Source organism: Anomaloglossus baeobatrachus, chromosome 7 (assembly GCF_048569485.1).
Source record: "Anomaloglossus baeobatrachus isolate aAnoBae1 chromosome 7, aAnoBae1.hap1, whole genome shotgun sequence".
Taxonomy (NCBI): domain Eukaryota; kingdom Metazoa; phylum Chordata; class Amphibia; order Anura; family Aromobatidae; genus Anomaloglossus; species Anomaloglossus baeobatrachus.
Window position 1 is genome coordinate 99,094,235 of NC_134359.1, and position 7,338 is coordinate 99,101,572.

A 7,338-nucleotide genomic window follows, 5' to 3' on the forward strand; every position below is an offset into this window, starting at 1 on the left:
ACGAAGATATAAATACCTGCCTTCCCGGCTTAACATTCACCATACATCATGACACCGACTCAATCAATTTTCTAGACTGTATGGTTCTTAAGGGTACAGATGGGGTCCTTAGTACCGATATCTATACAAAGCCAACCGACAGGAACAGTCTCCTGCATTACAAGAGCAATCATCCCAAACATACAAAACAATCTTTACCCATTTCTCAACATACCCGGGTTAATAGGCTGGTCACGGACATGGACACCAGAACCACTAGACATCAAGAAATGAGTGACAAATTCATTCAGAGGGGCTATCCCCAGCATATAGCCATCAGAACAACCTCAACCTCAGATAAATCCGCAGGGAATCAGAATCGTATCCCCTTCATCAATACATATCATCCCTTCTCACCACTGATCAAGAAAATCATTCTAAAACACTGGCCATTGTTGGGGTTATCATACCCACAAATCAAAGAATTCCAAAACCCACCATTGGTTTGTCACAAGAGATCACCCAATCTGAAGAACAAATTGGTACGAGCAGACATTGGTTCAGCCAATGTCAGTCCGCATCAGAGGTTCTTGGGCACTCCCCAACTGGGCACTTTCCCATGTTTGAGCTGTGCCCAATGCTCTAATGTGATTAAAGGGAACACTTTCTCTCACCCTAGATCTGGCAAAATTTTCCAGATTAAACATTTCTTCACATGCGACAGTACGTTTGTTGTATATTACATCAGATGTCCTTGCGGTCTCGGATATGTTGGGGAAACCACCCAACATATCCGAGACCGCATTAGTAAACACAAGTCCGACATCAGGTGCGGGCGTGTGTTGCTACCCATTCCCCATCATTTTGTAACAGCTGGCCATGAGATTTCCCAGCTTCGTTTTCAAGTTATTGACATGGTTGAAATTCATCGCAGAGGTGGCAACAGGGTTGAACGCCTCCGTGACAAGGAGGCCAGATGGATTCATACATTAGGTACCATGGAACCTCATGGACTGAATAGAAAGTACGAAACAGGTTTTTAAGCTTCTTCTTTCTCCTTTTAGCCACGTTTTTTCCTTGCTCTTAGTCATTGGTCACTGTTCTTTGAACTAGAAATTCAGGCCCCTAGTTGTGGGATTCACACTGTTGTTATGGATAGCTCAGCAACATATCACCCTCTAATAATGTCCTCTTTCCATTAATCATGAGGCTATGATTTGACTAATATTTTCCTTTTTGTAATCTAATGTTCACCTACTCCTATGTACTCACATAATACTTGTATATATGTCTTCTTTGTTATGTATTATGGTTATTGTAAGATTGGCATCATATACGTACATCTAACTGTTTCCCCTTCTTTTACAGAACTACAACCTCACTTAGATCTGCACAGCCTGTTCCCATCGGCATCTTGCATCCCTCACTGGAACCACTTCCTTATATGGTATTATGTGCACCGCACCTGCAGTTCCACAGCTGCCCACTATCGCCCAAGAGCGCTCTTACACCTCAGCACACCACACACCTCCTCCACTATTCAGTACTATCCTGTAAACGATCAGAGCGCATGTGTAGCATGCGTTCCACCGGCCTCCCAATCACTTCCGCGTTCCAAATACCGGAAATGACGCTATACCACCAGCGTTTTTAACCCCTTAACGACCTTGGACGTACTGAGTACGTCATGGTGACATGGTGCTAAAGGACCCATGACGTACTCAGTACGTCCTGGCGAAATCGCGGTCCCGGAGCCCCGGGGAGTGAAATTTATTTACTTAAACGGTGGATTCGGGAAGGAGGGGACCTCTGCCTGACGTCAGGAGGGGTGGTGCCTCCTCCCCGAACCTACAGAGGCTGTGATTGGCTGACGAACGCCGCTCAGCCAATTACAGCCACTGTAATGTTCCAGCCATTGAAAATGGCTGGAACATTGAAATCCAGCCCTGATCAGTGCTGCTGTAGCACTGGCCATTGGCTGGAGCTGGGTGATCGATGCTTCACCCTACCCCCAGCTCTGATTGGAGAGACCGGTCTTGTGACCGCTCTCTCCAATCAATGTGGATCTGCGGCCTGTGACCGTCCCTGGAAGCCGAGGAGAGCGGTAAGTTGTTGTCCCCGCCGCCCGCCCCTGTCCCCGATCGCCCCGCCGCCCGCCCCTGTCCCCGCCGCTGCTCCCGCTTCACCGCCGCTGTCTCCGATCGCCCCGCCGCTGCTCCCGCTTCACCGCCGCTGTCTCCGATCGCCCCGCCGCTGCTCCCGCTTCACCGCTGTCCCCGCCGCTGTCTCCGATCGCCCCGCCGCTGCTGCCGCTTCACCGCTGTCCCCGCCGCCATGCTCCCGATGCACCGCTGTCTCCGCCGCCATGCTCCCGCTCCACCGCCGTCCCCCGCCGCCATGCTCCCGCTGCACCGCTGTCTCCGCCGCCGCTCCCGATCCACCGCCGTACCCGCCGCCATGCTCCCGCTGCACCGCTGTCTCCGCCGCCGCTCCCGATCCACCGCCGTCCCCGCCGCCATGCTCCCGCTGCACCGCCGTCCCCGCCGCCATGCTCCCGCTGCACCGCCGTCCCCGCCGCCATGCTCCCGCTGCACCGCTGTCTCCGCCGCCGCTCCCGATCCACCGCCGTCCCCCGCTGCCATGCTCCCGCTGCACACCGCTGTCTCCGCCGCCGCTCCCGATCCACCGACGTCCCCGCCGCCATGCTCCCGCTGCACCGCTGTCTCCGCCGCCGCTCCCGATCCACCGACGTCCCCGCCGCCATGTTCCCGCTGCACCGCTGTCTCCGCCGCCGCTCCCGATCCACCGCCGTCCCCGCCGCCATGCTCCCGCTGCACCGCTGTCTCCGCCGCCGCTCCCGATCCACCGACGTCCCCCGCCGCCATGCTCCCGCTGCAACCGCTGTCTCCGCCGCCGCTCCCGATCCCACCGACGTCCCCGCCGCCATGCTCCCGCTGCACCGCTGTCTCCGCCGCCGCTCCCGATCCACCGCCGTCCCCGCCGCCATGCTCCCGCTGCACCGCTGTCTCCGCCGCCGCTCCCGATCCACCGCCGTCCCCCGCCGCCATGCTCCGATCCACCGCCGCCATGCTCCCGATCCACCGCCGTCCCCGCCGCCGCTCCCGATCCACCGCCGTCCCCGCCGCCGCTCCCGATCCACCGCCGTCCCCGCCGCCATGCTCGCCACTGTCCCCCGCCGCCGTCGCACCCACCTTTTTCAGCCGCTGCTGCCCCCGATCGGCGGCGGCCGCCGCCTCCTTCATCGGCCTGCCCCCTTCTCCATCGCCACACCACCTATCCCTCCATGTGCTGCAAGCCACCCTCCCCCCACGTGGGGGGAGGGTGGCTGGCTTGCAGCACATGTGGGGGGAGGGTGGCTGGCTTGCAGCACATGTGGGGGGAGGGAGGGGGGCTTGCAGCACATGTGGGGGGAGGGAGGGGGGCTTGCAGCACATGTGGGGGGAGGGAGGGGGGCTTTGCAGCACATGTAGGGGGAGGGAGGGGGGCTTGCAGCACATGTAGGGGGAGGGAGGGGGGCTTGCAGCACATGTAGGGGGAGGGAGGGGGGCTTGCAGCACATGTGGGGGGAGGGTGGCTGGCTTGCAGCACATGTGGGGGGGAGGGTGGCTGGCTTGCAGCACATGTGGGGGGAGGGAGGGGGGCTTGCAGCACATGTAGGGGGGAGGGAGGGGGGGCTTGCAGCACATGTAGGGGGAGGGAGGGGGGGCTTGCAGCACATGTAGGGGGAGGGAGGGGGGCTTGCAGCACATGTGGGGGGAGGGTGGCTGGCTTGCAGCACATGTGGGGGGAGGGTGGCTGGCTTGCAGCACATGTGCTGCAAGCCACCCTCCCCCTACATGTGCTGCAAGCCAGCCACCCTCCCCCTACATGTGCTGCAAGCCCCCCTCCCTCCCCCTACATGTGCTGCAAGCCCCCCTCCCCTCCCCCTACATGTGCTGCAAGCCCCCCCTCCCTCCCCCCTACATGTGCTGCAAGCCCCCCTCCCTCCCCCTACATGTGCTGCAAGCCCCCCTCCCTTCCCCTACATGTGCCATCTCTCTCTCCCATCAGACTCTCGCCCCCCTCCCCGATCTGCTGCCTGCTCTCTCCCATTTTCCATCTACTGCCCCCTCTCACCCTCCTCGATCTGTTGCCTCCTTCATCTGCTGCCTCTTCTGTCTGCTGCCTCTTCTGTCTGCTGTGATCCTGCTGCCTAGATCCATCCTGTAAGGTAGGTATCCCCATCTCACCCCCCCCCCATCCTCTGCCGCTCCTCCATCCGCTGCGCCATTTCCCATCCATCCGCGCTGCGCCATTTCCCATCATCCATCCGCTGCGCCCTTTCCCATCCTCTGCCGCTCCTCCATCCGCTGCGCCCTTTCTCATCTGCCGCCCCGCCCTCTCGCATCGCATTATCCAGCGCAGTTGCTCGCTTCCAGACTGCAGTGGATGATGCGATGCGAGACTCGTGCATTGCTCTCACGTTTGGCACTGGTCTTGGCAGGCGCTCATTTTTTTTTTTTTTTCTACTGATGTCTGTATTTTTTATTTCGCCAAACTAATTTTTTTTGTATGGGGGGGGGGTCTAGTTTCCAAAATGGGATCACATGTGGGGGAGCTCCATTGTTTAGGCACCTCAGGGGGTCTCCAAATGAAACATGGCGTCTGCTAATAATTCCAATCAATTTTACTGTGAAATGGCGCTCCTTCTCTTCTGAGCCCCGCCGTACGCCCAAACAATTGATTTCCACCACATATGAGGTATCGTCGTACTCAGGAGAAATTGCACAATACATTTTATGGTGCATTTTTTCCTGATACCCTTGTGGAAAAAAAGCTACCTGTTTGAAAAAACAATTTTGTGGTAAAAAAAATAAAATATTTTCACGGCTCAACATTACAAACGTTTGTGAAGCCTCCAGGGGTTCAAAGTGCTCCCTAAACAGCTAGATAAATTCCATGAGGGGTCTAGTTTCCAAAATGGGGTCAATTGTGGGGGAGCTCCATTGTTTAGGCACTTCAGGGGGTCTCCAAACGCAACATAGCGTCCGCTAATAATTCCAACCAATTTTGCTGTGAAATGGCGCTCCTTGCCTTCCGAGTCCTGCCGTGCGCCCAAACATTTGATTTCCACCACATATGGGGTATCTGCGTACTCAGGAGAAAATGCACAATACATTTTATGGTGCATTTTTTCCTGATACCCTTGTGATAAAAAAAGCTACCTGGTTGAAGCAACAGTTTTGTGGTAAAAAAAAAATTTTTTCTTTTCACGGCTCAACGTTATAAACTTCTGTGAAGCCCCCAGGGGTTCAAAGTGCACATAAAACATCTAGAAAAAATATTTGAGGGCTCTAGTTTCCAAAATGGGGTAACTTATGGGGGAGCTCCATTGTTTAGGCACCTCGGGGAGTCTTCAAACCCGACATGGCGTCCGCTAATGAGTGCAGCTAATTTTGCACTCAAAAATTCAAATGGCGCTCCTTGCCTTCCGAGTCCTGCCGTGTGCCCAAACATTTGATTTCCACCACATATGGGGTATCTGCGTACTCAGGAGAAAATGCACAATACATTTTATGGTGCATTTTTTCCTGATACCCTTGTGATAAAAAAAGCTACCTGGTTGAAGCAACAGTTTTGTGGTAAAAAAAAATTTTTTTCTTTTCACGGCTCAACGTTATAAATTTCTGTGAAGCCACCAGGGGTTCAAAGTGCACATCAAACATCTAGAAAAAATATTTGAGGGCTCTAGTTTCCAAAATGGGGTCACTTATGGGGGAGCTCCATTGTTTAGGCACCTCGGGGAGTCTTCAAACCCGACATGGCGTCCGCTAATGAGTGCAGCTAATTTTGCACTCAAAAATTCAAATGGCGCTCCTTGCCTTCCGAGTCCTGCTGTGTGCCCAAACATTTGATTTCCACCACATATGGGGTATCTGCGTACTCAGGAGAAAATGCACGATACATTTTATGATGCATTTTTCCTGATACCCTTGTGAAAATACTAATTTTTATGGCTAAAGTAACATTTTTGTGTTAAAAAAGTAAAATTTTCATTTTTTTGTCTACATTGCTTTGGTTGCTGTGAAGCTCCTAAAGGGTTAATAAACTTCTTGGATGTGGTTTTGAGCAGAGTGAGGGGTGCAGATTTTAGAATTGGGTCACTTTTGGGTATTTTCTGTCGCCTAGGTTTCTTAAATCACTCCAAATGTGATGTGGTACCTAAAAAATTTTTTTTTGTAAATTTTGTTGGAAAAATGAGAAATTGGTGATGAACTTTGAACCCTTCTAACTTCCTAACGGAATTTTTTTTTTTTTCAAAAATTGCGCTGGTGTAAAGTAGACATGTGGGAAATGTTATTTAGTAACTTTTTTGTGTGACATATCTCTCAGATTTATGGGCATAAAATTTCAAATTTTGAAAATTGCAAAATTTTCAAAATTTTCGCCAAATTTCCGAAATTTTCACAAATAAACGCAAAACATATCGGCCTAAATTTACCACTGACATGAAGTACAATATGTCACGAAAAAACAATCTCAGAATCGCCAGGATCCGTTGAAGTGTTCCAGAGTTATAACCTGTCAAAGTGACACTGGTCAAAATTGCAAAAAATGGCCGGGTCTTTAAGGTGAAAACAGGCTGGGGGCTGAAGGGGTTAAACCCCGGCCACAGTATTATCTTCCCACCTCACCGGACGCACAGGGCACGCAAGCGGTCCTCACACCCATTGGTAAGTGATCCCTCTGTACTCTTCTCTGCAGCAAGCCTCACCCTGCTAATCCTTTCACCTGTCCTGTTGTCATTTGCTGCTGTACAGATTTCCTTACCTGCCTCTCCGCTGTATCCCCAAGCCCTACTGGTAACTAGACAACCGGATTTCTGAGGTATCCCCTCTGCTTCTTTGGATTAACACTACTGCCACCTTTAATTCAGCGCTCTCTTATATTCACCCTATATCTCCTTCTGCTATATATCCTTAGGCATAGAGCCCCTGCTACCAGGCACCTGTGGACTCCATTTTTTCATTTTTTCATTCTTTCTGCCCTGTGCATATGAACTAAGGTAGGAGGTTCCCCCACTTTTTTGTGCCTACTATGATTTTCTACAGATAACAGAAAAACACCCCCCCTTTTCTTTCCTTATGTCTTTTCCCTAGTCTTAGACATAGTACCCCGGATCTTATGCAATATGTAACTTGTGGCACCATTACCCTTCGTCCCTACTACATAGAGATGAACTAAGGTAGGAGATCCCCTAATAGTCTTTGCATTTATCATGACCCATCCATAGGTGTATCAGTGCATAACCAGTATACTTTTCTATATATTTCTTCTTTAGTACTAAAACCAAGCTCT